The sequence below is a fragment of the Rhipicephalus sanguineus genome, chromosome 4 (assembly GCF_013339695.2).
Source record: "Rhipicephalus sanguineus isolate Rsan-2018 chromosome 4, BIME_Rsan_1.4, whole genome shotgun sequence".
In the NCBI taxonomy this organism is placed as follows: domain Eukaryota; kingdom Metazoa; phylum Arthropoda; class Arachnida; order Ixodida; family Ixodidae; genus Rhipicephalus; species Rhipicephalus sanguineus.
The window spans coordinates 181271477-181287923 of NC_051179.1; the positions used below are offsets into that span (position 1 = coordinate 181271477).

The following is a 16447-nucleotide window of genomic DNA, read 5'->3' on the forward strand; positions in this document are numbered from 1 at the left end:
ATCTCCCTAGACCACCTTGCACCTACTACCGTGCGGGGGTCGTGCATAGACATCGTGGTTTGCTAACATTCCCCTTAAACCGGTACTCGAGCCCTTTAGCTGTGCACTTCTCCGACCACAAGTGCGTAATATTAAAGGTAACTTGAAATCTCTATAGAGTTTTCTTCACCGTACCTCACGTGTTTGCATGATGATTTTATCGGGCGAACTTCTCGGAGGATTAACGGTATCACCATAACCTCCGGTGCTTCGCCCACCTCACCATCATTCACCTCGTGGATATGCTGTGATTTTTTTTTCTTTCTTCTGCCAGCAACAGTAACCCCACCAATGCAATGCGAGATACTTCAATGGCAAACTACCTTTTTTTTCTTTACACCATGGCCGGTTCCCATTTTTGTGTGCATCTTTCTAGCTTAGCATTACTACGGCAACAAGGGGATGAGAATGGAGCTTTTATTCGGAACATCTTTCACACACATGCCATAAGTAAACGAAGAAAATTGAAACACAACAATAAGGCAACAACAGCAACGGTTCGTACGTACATGCTCTGTTATTATTCGTGTAGCACAACCCCGTCGACCCACTACATTCTATTACATTGATGGCGTCCAGTTAAGGGAGGGAGAAGACGTCTTCTGCCGAAAGATCCAACGTGGCTGTATGCAGAAATCATCATGTACGCCAAAGCTTGAGATCCGTTGTGCCTTTTTATGGGCACAATTTCATCGTTACTGATAACGTGCAAAAGAAAAATGCCAGCAGCTCTCTACACATAATCTTCCAGCTTCTTTTGAGAAAGCCCAGAGAGAAGGCAAGGAGCTAAACTAGATGCATGGGTATCCAGCACAGACGTAGGAAAAATATTGCTAGAAAGAAGGGAAGAGGAGAAATACCAAGCGCATGAACCACAGGAAACACTTGAGGCGTTCACGTTCCTCTACTGCCGTGGGTCGAAAAACGGCACATCAAACACAACAAACTCTGCCTTGATCGTCTTCCGATAAAATAGGTACTGACATCTGCGAGCGCCTGAGGAACAGCAGGACCTAAGGTTCAGCACATGGTGCTCACTTTAACTGCGTAATAACATGAAACACGTACACTAATATCGCGTTTAAGTGAAAACGGGGCGTACAGGAACTTTGTCAAACAGGCGAACACTGCTTGCCGGATGTATTGATCGACAACGTAGAGTTTCTACAAATTTCTTAATGTGTTGCCACATTACTGCAGAAATATTCCTAATTACGTACGTCAAAGTAATTTACAATTTAAAATCTGTACTTCTATTTTGGTTATTGTTTCTTGAATAAGAGGTAGCAAACACGACAGTCATTTTTTGTCATGTTATAACTGGTGCTTCTCTTATGAGCGGCGTTTACGAGGAAATGCTCTATTTAATTTATAGGTAAAATTCACGAGTTGTTCCGCATGGAATAGACCAAGGACATCGTAGCGCCCTTTCCGAGCACCACGATTAAACGAAACATTCGACAATAAAATAAATCAATTTAAACAGGAGAAAGTGAGAGATAAAGATAAGGAATTGGCGGGGTGCCTAACCAGGAATGCGGCCGGTTGCTTACTTAACCCTTCTCTAAGCAACGGCAACAGAGCTTACCACAAATCAAGGGAAGTGAACAGGTGTTTTCTGGCGTGTCCTTCGACAGAAAGAATGAGTTGGCATTAACTGCTGTAATACATTGCATTTGCATTCTCCCTAGCATGTTGGTGAACTTAAATTATGTGTTCTACATTCAGGCCAGCTGATGACTGAACGACGAAACAAGGTACCGTGTGGATGTCGTGTAATATGGCGTAGTGAAAGTGTCTGCGAAATAGTATGTCCTAGCTGCTTCTCTGACACCGACAGCACCCAAGCGGAGCGTCACGAAACTGTCAAACAGCCAGTAAGACGGGCGCTATCGCCCTGAGCAGCGGCCACGACGCAGCCTGCAAGAGGCTCGAGGAAGCAGCAGCCGAATGGGCTCCGTGTTGTGATTCTTTCGGGAGCGTCCTCGGACGCGGTAGTTGGCCCTGGGCGAGTCCGGAACTACGTTCCCGTTGTCCTCCAGGATCATGTCGGCCGCCTTTTCGGCCATCATAATGACCGGAGCATTGAGGTGCCCGGTGATCATCTCCGGAATGGCCGACGTGTCCACCACGCGAAGGCTTGTGACGCCACCGCGGACCCTGCACACGAGATGAGTAAAGAACTTTGTTGAAGAAATTCAAGCCCCAAGCACTTCTTAGAGAAGCAAAGCCACTTTCATCATTTCTATCTATCTAGCCGCCTACGTCTAGACACCTCTTGGTAGTCATCTTAAGTCCAAGGCACAAACCTGCTATTCGAAATGGACACATGAGCCGCCTACTGACTTCGGGATCTCAAACTGTTATTCGGACGGCTCGGTCCGGTCGTGCCTTAAGACGTTACACGTAGGCACTAGGAGATGCCGTCGAAGTATATCACGTCATGGCATGCTGGTGCTACAACTTCAAGGTGGCATCGCAACCTGCTGTTATTTTACGCGTTTTCCAGCTTACCAATCGCCTTCTTCTGGCAGAAGTGGTGCTTTCGGTAGTGCAAAAATTTAATTTCCTAATACGAATAAAACGTTTTTCTCTTCAGTGCTCCTTAAAACAATTGTGGTCATTGGGGCCTATAAAACTGCCCCCCCCCCCCGCGATCTCTTGCAATTGAATGTCTCGCTATCTCATAAACGTCTACTGACTGAATATTTCTCACCACCATTTCTTTTCCTTCTTTATCTGTTTCTTTAAATTTGTAGCGTTAGTCCCATAAGCAATGATTTTTATTCAAAGGCACATAAAGGTACGCGGTAGCTGGTGAGGAAAATATGAAGCTAAAGAATTACATTCGGTCTTCTGCAGGACAAATACGTGCCTACTGACGCATTTGTGTAATCGGGCTTTGTGCATTATTCCAGGAACCTGAAAACCTCTTTCACAATTTACTGGGGCTGTTGTCGGTTTTATTGGTATGCACAGAAACCTGTTTACTGGATTAATAACCTTTTAATACTGCGACGTGTATTCCTACACTGACACGCAAGAAGTGCATGCCAAGTGAAAATTTTTTAAGTAGCACTTCAATTATATAGACAACTACCATATAATACAAGCGTTTACTTAAAGCGATCCTCTTCTCTCGCGTTTGTAATTATGGCAGTGCTTCAGCAGAACAATACCGCGTTGTTTGGTGAAGCGATGGCATCTTGACCGCTCGCAGCTCTGTAGCGCGCGATAAAGGACAAATTTACGTTACGCCATAAAATAGTTGCGTCCGAGCTTCTCGACGTTGAATACTTCAGTAAATAGATGGTTACAGAGACGCCTCTAGCGTGCGTGGATCGTAAAGGATGCATGGTATCTACTGTTTAGCATACTCACTTTTGCTTTCACTTGTGGTATTATTAGGCCGATGTCGAAAATACATTATCACGTACCTGTTTTGTTAAATGACGTTGTAATATTTCAGTAATTCGATAAAATGGCGAAGGAGCAAAACAAGCGTTTGCTTCTTCCCAATCTCAAAAGACATTTGCAGGAATAACTTGAGAGTGTTTTCAAAGCAGCTATTGTTGAGAGTTTATTTCGTAGAACTTAGTAAGTTCCAGCGTGTAGCGCATCGCAAGTACATTCGTTGGCATCGCGTAGAACCATGTAGGGTAGTGTTGCAATTACGTTTTCCTAACAAAATTCTTTCTTGGTAACGCTCGATACTTTTATGCACTCTTTCTTTGTTGACATGCAGGCGCAAGCTTAATAAGAGCAAATAACACGAGGAAGTGACCGATTACCACACAATTCAGTCGAGAGATACGGAACACAACGCAAATCCAGGGATGGTAAACTTTCAAAGCTTCAAGATAACTTTGCACTACACAAGACTTTGAACTTACTAAACACAAACAATGAAATAATAAGCGCTAAAAATTGACGAGCACAAAAAAGGAGGACACAGGACTGTTCGTGTGTTTTGTCTTGTCTGTTCTCCTTTTTGTGCTCGTCAATGTTTAGCGCTTATTCTTTTAGTGTTCATGGATAACCAACTAGCCCAACAGTCTGTTCTACTAAACATTGTTTGAAGCAAATTCTAGCATGGGTTTCGAAATAGAAGATCAAGTAAAATTTATATAGAATATCCAAAAGCTTTCGATCATAACGATAGAAGCTTGAGCTATTTGGTGGGTACTTAGTAAGAAGCACTAAACGCGCAGACATGAGCACAAGTGAAAGAAAATACACAGCACAGGTGAATAGGTTGTTGCCTGTGCATCAAAGTTGTTTTCTGAGATGTATCTTGACAATGCTAAGAAAAAATATTAGTTAGAGATAGCGATTTCTACAACTCTGGAGAAAATCACGTCACCTCATCCTTGGGTCGATCACTGCCCTGTGGTCACTGCCCATTCGGCAAGTTCCGGCCGGATGGTACGCCGTTTGGGAAAGCCAGTGCCAAGCAAGCCCAATATTCGTCACTGTATTGCTCGTGTTCCTCGCAGCCAGGAAACACCTCGCTCCACACACGGCCACCGATCTCGGCAAAAGCCTTCGTCTTCGTGATGTTGTGCACGAACTTCAGGCCTACGATACGGATATGTAGAAAGTCAGGAAGGTCAAGACAACAGAACTGTAGAAGTTGCCCAACTGTATTTGTATGTACCAATGGCGGAGCTCACTCACAAGCTGTAGCAAACGGTTCACTGCTATGAAAACTCCGGGCTGTCTCAAGAACCCTGGGCCACTAGAGGCTTTGGACCTTCGAGTGATGTTGCGATAACTTTTCGCCGCATTAATGATGCCTTGTTCAGACTCTGTCTTACATTGTTGACATTACCGCTATAGCTATCACTCGAGCCTTAAAGAATGCATTATATCAAAGAGGCACAGCATTTTAAGTGCATGGTATCAGCACGGCGTTCTGTTAAGAACGAAATATAAACACGGCAAAGCTGGTGATCTTACCCTCAACGATGACTTTAACGTCGTCGGGATGTGTGTAGTAGCCAGAGACAATTATCGGAGGATCTTCAGGGTCTGTAGAACGCAGCTTTACGTATCCTCGTGACTTCGGCCGTGTCACAAAAGGATCATGTTGACTGCTGGCTCCCCACGGTGCGGCAAGATGTACTTGTCGTACACCTGTAATGCGCAGGAGGGGAATATTTTGTAAAGTGTATAACCATCGGCCTGCAAACTCACTCCTAAGTTGACTCACTCAGACTCAGATCAGGCGGTGAGTCTGAATCTGCGCGAGTCTGGGTGAGTATATTTTGGTGTGTTTGAGCCCAAGTGATTGTGGCTGACAAAAATTTAGTGAGTCTCAGTCCGGTGAGTCCGGTTGAAGAAAATATTGGTGAGTCCAAGTCCGAGTGAGCCTTAAGTGCAAAATATATTTCTTTGGTGAGTCTCAGTGAGCTCCACTTTTATCGCCGTCCTACGGTCGTATCTACTCATCTTCAGCACTTCTGTTAGACTTATATCGGCTTGCTTTATTAATCAAGTCTATTCACAATATCTCAACGCACTTGCATTTATGTGACACCTTATACTTATTGATCAAAATGTGAGTTTGGAGGGGGATCCATAACCTACTCCCGCAAACTCTTTCACGGGAAGATCGCCATAAAAATTGTCGTGTGAGTTGAGTATTCCATAAAAATGTTCCTACTTGAGTGAAACCACTGATACCTCGTATTTAAGGTTACAAGATAAAAAGGCGTATCGCAGAGCACCGGCTATGTACGATATGGCGTTAAAGAGCATTGACAACATGATCTAAAAAGCTAATTTTACGCGAACAGACTCATGAGTCGACTCACTCAGGCTCACTCAGACTCAGGTCAAGCCGTGAATCTTAGTATGTCCAGCTGAGAAATATGTTGGTGAATTTGAGTCTGAGGGAGTCTGTTGAGAAAACGTTTAGCGAGTCTGAGTCCGAGTGAGCCCTCAGAGCAAAACATATTCCTTGTGTGAGTCTGAGTAAGCGCCAACTTTTTGCCGACCTATGGTATATCTGTTTTACTCTTGGAGTTCTGCCAAAATTTTGTGCGAAAACGGTATCAGTACATATTTCCAGTCAAACCGAGTCGCTTTTTGGCACTTGAAAATACGACATTCTTCCTTGCCGCAACTTTAAAGAATAATGAACAAGTGAAAGCCTGGAAGAGTCAAAACGCGCCGGTCACATCCACTCTGTATAAACTCATTCTCTATGTTCCTGCCATCAAGATGACATTTCTTTTTTGCGTGCTGTAATCAATAGTGGTATTACTGCTAGTGCTAGTAATGATGATGATGCTTCTAAGGCTGGCTCAGTTTCGCATCTCTTTCTACGAAAGGTAGTTCATCTTATCTCATTTAAATGAACTTCGGTAAAAAGTTGGGAGAATGGGAGACATTTCTTTCCCAGACAGACCCCAGATATTGTTAATTGAATGGCGAAGGAGGAAGTAATTCGCAAGTGAGATGCTCTCTTAGTGCGAATCGTGAGCGCTAATCGCTAACTGTTGGCGCCGAGCCTGTTGGACGTCGGGTGCCGCTTTCTGCCTCCTACCTGAGGGCGCTTCATAAACCTCCTTCTAAAGTAGTGGAGGAGCGGGGTACTTAAACCTGGAATATCGAAGCCGGACGCTGCCCACCGCCCCGACAATGCCTAGCGAGACCACCGAGCAAGGCACTGCCCAAGAAAGTATGGCCCAATCTGCACTGGTCGTCGTGCCGACTACCCTGCGCCTACGCAATCCCCTCTTCTTCGGCGGCACCGGTTACCAAGATGTAGAAGATTGGCTGTCGTTCTTTGAAAATGTTAGCGCAACCAACAAGTAGGAACTACCTTCAACATTGGAGTATGTCCAATTTTATATAAAGGACGTTGCCAGCCTGTGGTTCATTGCCTGTGGTCCACCCTGTGGTCGCCCCGCAGTACGCAAGCCCCGCGCGGAACAGCGCCAACGCGGACTAACCTGGACGTGAACAGAAGCAGTGCGAAAGCTTCAGCAGCTACATCGAAGATGTCATCGATATGCAGGTGCCTGAACCCTGAGATGAGCGAACAAGAGAAGACCAAGCATCTTGAAAGGCACAGATATTTGAACGAGAGAAACGGCGCTAGAAACAGGACGAAGACGCGAGGACAAAGCACATAACCGCGCGGTGTTTGTGTCCTCTATTCGTCCTGTTCTAGCGCTGTTCTTCCTTCCAAAATCAATATGTACCAACCAGCCCAATTCAAGACGCTAATGCATTAAAATGCACAGACGACTATCCCTCTGAAATGTTGCTTGCGGAGGACTCATGTACCGTGACCGAGCCTGTGACCATGTGCCAGAGCGTCGACGAACTTCGTAAGCAACGCGTCGTACCTCGGACGTCGATCACAGTAGACAACTCCCTCACCACCTTGACCATCGGTGTGTCAATACCCTCTTTGCATAGACAAAAGAATATATGTGCGAAGAAGTGCTCAACAGCTTTCGTGCTTGTCGTACTTCCCGACCACCGAAGCACCCACTAAATGCATACCACCGACATCAGAGTCATTAAGGACAGGTCCTAGGCGTTGCCGCCCGCCTCTCAACCGACACCTGTCACCCCGCCTCTGACTCATGCGGGCGGCGGCAACGCCACCGCGTTGCCGCCCACAACCTGTTCAATCGTCCACCATGCCATTCTTGGCACACAGCAGCACTGCGGAAATCCCTGGGGTACAGCTGATAACCGACAGATTTGCTATGCTTGCGGAATTACAGGTCACGTTGCACGCCCACGTCATCGGCGCTTCGCGGTGAACACAGGGGCACCGGTTTATTCTGATACTCGTTGCGGACCCATATCGCGCGCCTCACACGCAACCTGAAGTCTACGAACGCGACCCTCAACCTGCTCCCAATTCCCAAACATTAGCTTCGAGTACATAACGACTGCAGTGATAGTTCGGATTTGATCTGTGTGAAACTAGCCTGAGCGCTCCAGTTTTGAACAATGAAATAGCTTGCCCTATTCTAAATTATTTATCATGCTTCGATGAAGTATTTCTGACAGAGTGACGAAATAGAGACGCCTACTGAAGATGTGATCGCAGCTTGAGTATGCGTATTCACATTGTAGTGAATCCCGCGCTATATGCCGACGCAGACAGTCGGCATATAGCGAAAACCGGAATTCTAGGATTTGCTCCAGATTCTGAACAGAGACGCGGGGAAAGGACGGCGCCTTGTGAAGTGTCTCTAATGGAAATTTATTGGAGCATATGTTATCTACGCCAACGGTTGCTGTACAATTTGATAACAGTGATTTTATGTAAAGCGTTCGAGTGCCACAATTCCATTTTAAATCATATTAACTGCGCTAGTAAACAAGGACAAAAACGGGAAGACAGCGCGTCTTCCCTCGTCTATTGTGCGTGTTTACTAGCGCAGTCCATACGCTTAAAAATGAATGTGAACCAACTAGCCCAACTTGGTGCTCTACCACAATTCAATGATTGCACTCATTGTATTACACGTTTGTGAGAGATTGCGTCAGATGCTTTCCTCAAACCTAGGGCTGCAACGACGTTTTCCCCCTCCAGTACTAACGTTTTGGAGCACCCCGTCCATTATGCAGAGGAATGCTTCAGGATGCGTGGATAAATGTTTTCGAAAACCATACATGTTGCTTGACAAGTACTTCCCTTTTTATATATCATTCAAAAGCCTGATGTCCACAACAGTCTCAAGAATCTTGCCGATGCATGATGTCAACGATACTGACCGAAGATTTTGAAGCGTTTTATCCTTTCCGGATTTTGGAATACGGAATATGTTGGCCTAAACGTGGTTGTTATGCGGCATTGTTGGAACGTACACGCGTGGTTCATTGCCGTCTGCGGTTTCTGCGCTGTTTTAAGACGCTATGTTGGCCTACTTCTATTGGCTAGGTGTTTCTTCCGTATCCTGGACTTTTTCATTAAAGCACTGGGTAACTTTTTAAAGTTCTTGCTCGCTCATGGTTCTCAGAATTGGTTTAGTTATGCCACCGTGCCCCGGAGCCGACTCTCTCTCACGCGGCCTTTCAGCCGCAAAAACTTCACCTCCTGTTACACACCTCTTGCTTCAAGCCCAAGCCGATAAGGAAAGGCTCGGTGTAGGTAGAAGCCGGTGGGCCCGTGTTCAACATGATCTCGATGTCGGGAAAGTCGTCGTTCTGATCAGCGTACTTCGTCTTGTAGAAAGCAATGCCCTCGATGCCTCCTGGAGGGTCCAAGGTCCTAAATAAAGAAGAAAGAAAGGAAATTTATTCGATATCCGCATTTATTGAGGTACCATTTGGCTGTAACCTATCTGTTCAATAATAAGTGCATCTTACTCGCGTCTACTATACAAGTGAATCCAAGGTGTTCGTATAAATGTACTATAAGCAACAAAGCGAAAAAAAAAATAAAGTTAATATAACACCTAAGCACAGTGGGTGTGTTGGATTTCTTGCGGGCCACGAGTCTGAACGAAACTTTGTAAACTTGTGTGACTGTATGTGTTATGTGGTTATCACTGTATATATCATAATCGTCACCCAGCACCTGGAGTAGCATGTCAGGCGAACAGCCAGGCAAACATCTCCAGCTTCATTAAAATGTTTATCTCCTCTCTCTGGAACACTTAGTTTGAACGAATAAGCTAGCACCAAAATCATTGCGTAGATGGTGCCACCACATGATGTCTTGCGAAAAATTCGTGGAGACCGGGTGCCGCTGAGCTCGAGCGACACCCCGTATACGCGAATTTTCATCTCCGCAAGCATCCATCTTCTCCTGAACTTCTCCCTTTTTTGCACTTTATGTTTTAGCACATTCTTTACTGAGCATATATCAACCCGAACAAGAGCATCCAAAGACTTTAATATACACAACATGTATCAGAACAGAAAATGCGACTTGCACGCATGCGTTTCATTGACACTAGTTTTACAGCCATTAGCAGCACGGAGACCGTTGACAACGGTAGTCCATTCTGAAGTTTCAGAACAATGCGCCCTCATTCAAGCCAGAATGTATGCTATTTCTATTGTCAGTGGTCGTAACGTTGACGAAGGTAGCACGTGGCACGTTCAAGACTGAACTTTTAATTTGGGTGAACTTCTACCCGGAATATGAAGAGTTAAGGTACAAGCAACTTACGCTGTACTCTCATAGCGGCGAACAGAGCGTCAGCCATCGGTATCTGATCTGCGGTTAGGCGTGGCGGCATTCATACATGCGGCATCAAATTCGGCTCTTCGCTGGTGGCCGCTAGTTCCAGAATGAACTCAACTGTTCGCGTTTGCGCGCTCAAGCCAATCAGACGATTCTAAAATAGTCTGGAATGTTCCTACACATTCTGGCGCGGTTGGCGAAAGGCAGTGGTCGTACAGTACTCACGGATTGTGACAGGACAATTTAGGGCTAAGTAACGTTCGATGCCACCATCTTCAGTTCGGGTCATATTGGCGTAATTTCGGCTCGGACGCGTAGATCAGAGGCAACATTATCTTTAGATACCAGATTCGTCGCGACATGACGTGGTTATCGCGAGCAATTGCTCATATCAGTCGTCATACTAAAAACAGATGGCTGATCCCTCCGTGATGTGAATCGGTATAACCGAAAGTGATGCGTGTCATCACAGAAGTAGTCTATTGTTTATAGTGCACTGGTATACGAGAGCTTGTACGATGTCTATTGTTCTCTGGCAGATGTAGCACCGCTTCATGGGACGCACCCAGGATGACGCCTAGAGGCACATCTCCGTACCGACGACTAACGTCCGTGATCATGATTTAAAGGGCCCTCACCAGGTTTGACAATTTTGAGCTAACGAGCGCAATGCATACACTGGGCGTTCACGATCACGTCTGCCAAATTTTGCAAAGCTACGCGCCGCGGAAATAGGTCAAATTTCAAGGTGAACGCTACTTGGCCTTCCTCTCGCGGGAGCGCGCCCAGAGAATGAGGGGATGACGTACATGAAAAAATAGCCCTACGTAGATGGTAGTGCTGTGACGTCGCTCCTCTACGTAGCTCTGACGTCGCCAACAGTAGCACGTTACTCTGGGATAATTATTTGACACGACATGTGTAGTTGTGTAATTTGTTGCTTGAACGATTAATAAAACTTGAGAGAAATATAGAGACACACAAATGGATAGTGCGCGTCTTTTTCATTTTTTTCGTCAATCGTAGCAAATGAGGGCTGAAGTGCCTCCGTTTCCCATGCGTTCGTGTCCCCGCGGTTAGCGCATCGAGCAGACGCCAGCCCTGCAAACGAAAGTAAGTTCTGGCGCGTTCGAGCACTCATTATGCTCATTTATTCAACGGCGTCCAAGTAAACGTTAATGCGGCACTGGCTCATGATACCGCCACTCTCGTGCCCGTAAAAATGTCTCAACTTTCATGCCCGTGCCGCAGAAACAGGCAGTACACCACAAAAAACGCCGACACAACGCCCACGGCCGCTACATAAAAAAATCACAGCATATCCACGGAGTGAATGATGATGAGTGGGCGAAGCTGCGGAGGTTCATCGGTAAACCGTGAATCTTCCGTGAATTCTGCCATACATCATCACCGACGTGAGATCGGCGTGTTTATGCTAAAAGTTCGATGAGAGTTATGACGACTGCAGCTCACTTTAATTTTACATGTACGCTGTGAATTTTCATTGTTAATCACGCACAGGAGAAATCGCACACACGCACTACCTCGGAGTCAAAATCCAGTGCCTATATACAGGGTGTTCAGAAATGTGTCCAACCTTCGCAAAAATCAGGAAAATGCGATATTTGCTCGGGGCTTTCACAATTGCTTTTCTGTAGCGGCAGGAATCATAAGGTAGTTAAGGACATCATTTAGGACAGTAATTAAGAAAGTTACATTAATTTTTAATTAGTGGAGTTATGTATTGTGCCAAATGGGAGAATTGAAGTTCTTCATGCGAGGAACCTCCGAGCTTTGAGATTTCGAAAAAGGTCCTCTAGTAAGTCTGTGGCGTAATGAAATTCACGAAATGCAACGGCTTTCAACAGCGAAGCCATCGAATTTGGTTGAATTTCATTACTTTGTAATTATTACTAGAGGCCGCTTTTTCGAAATCTCAAATGTTGGGATGGGTTTCTAGCACGCAGAACTTCAATTCCCCAATGACACAATCACCTAACTCCACTAATTAAAAAGTTAATTATTTAATTTTCTTAATTACTGTCTCAGGTCATGTCTCTAAACATCTTCAGATGCCTAGCGCTACAGAAAAGTAATTCACCTCATTTTGGACGTCTCGGAAGAATATGGCAGTTGCGTTCTTCCATGTTTCTGTTTAGGTTTCGCCATTGAATTGTGGTTGAACTTCATTACTTTCGTAATTATCACTAGATACCACTTTTCGAAATCTCAAAGTAGGGTTGGGTTTGTGGCATGAAGAACTTCAATTCTCCCATTTGACAAACCACCCAACTGCACTAATAAAAAGTTAATTAATTTAACTTTTTTAATTACTGCCTCAAATAATTTCTTTAACCATCTTAAAATCCCTGCCACTACAGAAAAACCGATTCTGAGGCAGCAATCAAATATCGCATTTTCCTGATTTTTTGAGAAGTTTGGACACATTTCTTGAAACACCCTGCATACGGGTGGTCAGAGAATGGTTGTGCAGCGCGAGCGGTCGGCTTTTAGGGGCGAAGCTCCTTAAGCGGCCCCCGTTCGTCCCTCGTAGTGCGTAACCAGTCTTAACGCTAGTACCAGATCTTGACCTCCAAGGTGGTGCCGTGGGAGATTCTCCTGTGCGTTGTGAACATAAAAATCGCAGCGTGCGCGTTAACTAAAAGCCGAATTCTTCTGTCTCTCATTCCCCGTTAGCAGCCATTGGCAGGTCCCAGTAGGAAACGTTAGAAGAAGTGTAAGTGTTAGCTAAAAGCCGACTTCTTCTGTCTCTCATTCCCATTAGCAGCCATTGTTTACGTCCAAGGTAGTGCCTGGTGAGATTTCTCCTGTGCGTGATTAACCAATAAAATTTTGTTCAAACGCCGTTGATTGATGAAATAAACAACGAAAGACGCCAGATGTTTTCTAAAATCAAAATGAAAAGCCGCCAGATTTTCTAAAGCAAACGAAACGACGCCAGATGTTTTCTAAAGCAATGGTTTTCTAAACAATGAAAATTCACAGCGTACATGTAAATTAAAGTGAGCTGCAAGTCGTCATAACTCTCATCGACCTTTAGTATAAACGCGCCCGATCTCACGTCGGTGATGATGTACTGGGCAAATTCACGGAAGATTCACGTTTTACCGATGAACCTCCGCAGCTTCGCTAACTCATCATCATTCACTCCATGGATATGCTGTGTTTTTTCAATCAAGACGCTGCCGCGACGCTGCCTCGCGAAGCTGCCTGCGTCGGCAAGAGAGGGGAGGGGACCGTAATGGGGGGAGGGGGACCGTAGGAGAGGAGAAAGAGGGGGAAGCGTAGGAGAGGAGGGCGATACATATCACGTACTGTCGCAGCGCATTGTCTTTAGGGAGCCTTCATGTGTGCACGCCCCCTCCGTATTTAAGACTGGTTACACACTACTACAACGGGGACGAACGGGTGCCGCTATAAGGAGCTTCGCCCTAAATGGTAGCGGCCGTGCAACGCCGCTCGCCTGCTCGGGCTGGCTCGGGCACGTCATGCGCACGTGACCATGCATGCGCATGACGTGTTCATGCGTATGTGTCAAGTGAAGAGGGCAAAGAAGGGATTTGGCTTGTGAATGCTACACGGGACGAACGGCAAGGGTTTTTAAACTCGCCTCCTCGCATCATGGTTTCGCGCCGCTACAAATTATTGTTTTTCTCAGTTCGCAATGAACCGATTTGAAAAATTCTTGCGGCATACTGCTCTTCATTCGGCACAACAACTTCCAGCGTCTAACTAAAATTTGCTATGTGGCCTAGTGAGGGGCCCTTTAAGGAATTTAACCCTTGCGGTAGCTGAACTTCTCAAGATATGCCTGGACACCGAACACGATGAATCCCGTGCAAAAATGGCAACAGCAAGCACATAGTAAACACTGATATTCAATATTCACTACTTGAAAAGCGTCGTGAAACGCGAAGAGAAACGCGACCAGCGTTGTCTCTTCTCTCTAGCCTAGCCGTTAATTCTCACAGTGCGAGCGGGCAACGCGGTGCTCTCCAACGCTCGGCCAGCCGAGCGTTGAGAGCTATTTTTTGATATCGATGGATGCTATGAGCTTTTAGATGCGAAGTATCTTATGGCGGAGTTCAATCCGGTGGTGGTGGTGGTGTGCGGCGTGACCAGCCTTACTGCGCATGCGCATGCCCTCCCACTCCCCTCTCCCCTCCCCTCTCCACTTTCCATCTCTCTCCCACTCCCACTTTCCCTCTCCACTCTTCCTCTGAAACGCGGGCTAGACATGCCGAAATTCTCCCTGCGCAGCGCCTCGATGAGCACCAGCGCATGGCCCCGCCACGGGGTCTAGTGGTTATGACACTCGGCTGCTGACCCGAAGGTCCCGGGATCGAATCCCGGCCGCGGCGGCTGCATTTTCGAGGAGGCGAAAATGTTTGAGGCCCGTGTACTTAGCTTTAGGTGCACGTTAAAGAACCCCAGGTGGTCGAAATTTCCGGAGCCCTCCACTACGGCGTCTCCATAATCATAGTGTGGTTTTGGGACGTTAAACCCCAGATATTAATATTATTATTAGCACCAGCGCATGCGCGTCCCCTCCCTCTCTTCCTCTTCTACGCTGCCCCCCTCTCGCACGCCTGCTGACCGCGTTCCCCGCTCGCGCTGTGAGAATAAACGGCCAGGCTAGAGGGAAGACAAGACACGCGTAGCGTTCCTCTTCGCGTTTCCGACGCGAGGTCGGTAGCATGCCCAAAGAACGACAACGGAACGCGATCGTGCAAGTGCTCCGGCTTCGCATCGCCTCATGGTCCCCTTTAGCGGGAAATGGTGTAATTTTGTCGTTATAAGGGGCGGTGACAAGTGTGCCACAGGCTCGACAAAAAAAGAATTACCTTTCCTCGTTTCTTTAACGCTGGCCTAATTATCTACATGATTAAATCTGCCTTACTACAGGCAAAAAAAATGTAAATATCAGCCCAGCTCTCTGCCCTTAACGGCAGACTGTCATTTTTTTCCAGTATTTATTTTTGTCCTTCCTAATTTTCTGCCACTTGTACTCTGTCTCTTACTTATTTCTATCGCGGCTTGTTCAGCTTTCCATTGTTGTCCCTAAAACCCAAGGCGTCATGTAGGCTCATGCCCAAACGTACACTCGGTGGATATCTCCACATTCAATCAGAACATGCTCCGCCGTTCCTATCTTCCCCGCAGCATGTGCATTGGTCTTCTTCTTTACTGATCTGGCTTTATAACTACGCGTTTCAAGGCAAACCCGATCTCGCTTCAAACAGTAAAGCGCTTCCCCTTGAATTATCGTAAAAATGCCTCCTCCTTATTTCATTTTTGCCCTTTCGGTAGTTACTCAAAGCCGCTTCTTTGTCCATAGCTGCCGTACAGTAAATCCTCTCCGCCTCTGTGTCTTTTCGCTTAACGCTCTTTGTTGACATATTGCTTTCAATACCAGCCGTATATTTACTAGTGAGCCTCCTAGTTCTTTTTCTCCACTGTGTGTCCACACTCTTCCTATACAAATAACGGAACACCTTCTCAGTCCGTCTACACTCTTTCATATTTCTTAGCCTTTCTTCGAACCTTATATTGCTCTGAGCTTCCCTCGCCTCAAAACCTGCCCATCCCATATCGCCCTTTACAGCCTCATTTGTCGTCTTCCCGTGAGCACCCAACGCGAGGCGTCCCACAGTCCTTTGATTTATATCCATTCCCGATTGCACTTCTGCCGTCATGCACACCACTGAGTTCCCAAAAGTAAGCCCCCGAACCATTACACCTTTCCACAGACCTCGAAGCACCTCGTACCTATTGTATGCCCACAACGCTCTGTGCTTCATTATTGCAGCATTCCTCTTTCGTTTTGCTGCCGAGGCTTTTTCCTGTACCTCCATGTATCTATCACTCTCATTTAGCCATACTCCAAGGTACTTGTATTCGCATACCCTCGGTATTTCTTGGCATTGTATTGACACCGTCTGATCACAGGGATCATTGAATACCATCAATCCACACTTCGTTACACTAAATCCTAGTCCAAAGCTTCACCTTCCCTTCCGCATACATCCGCCAGCCGCTGTATATTTATTTTATTATTATTTATTTATCAATGTTGACCGAAGGCCGTTACAGGGTGGTTGCGTTACAAGATATGAAAAAAAAAAAGGAACGAAAAGAAAATGAAGTCGCGCTCGAGGACAGACTCAAGGTACAGTACACGCAAAATGCACAATGCAGTAGTACACGTAATACAATGATAGA

The 16447-nt window shown here is 46.0% G+C and overlaps 1 pseudogene; it reads right to left on the minus strand.

Moving 5' to 3' along the window:
* Nucleotides 1–1913: 1913 nt before the first annotated feature.
* Nucleotides 1914–16447, minus strand: part of LOC119390946 (glucose dehydrogenase [FAD, quinone]-like) — a 110510-nt pseudogene continuing 95976 nt past the window's right edge.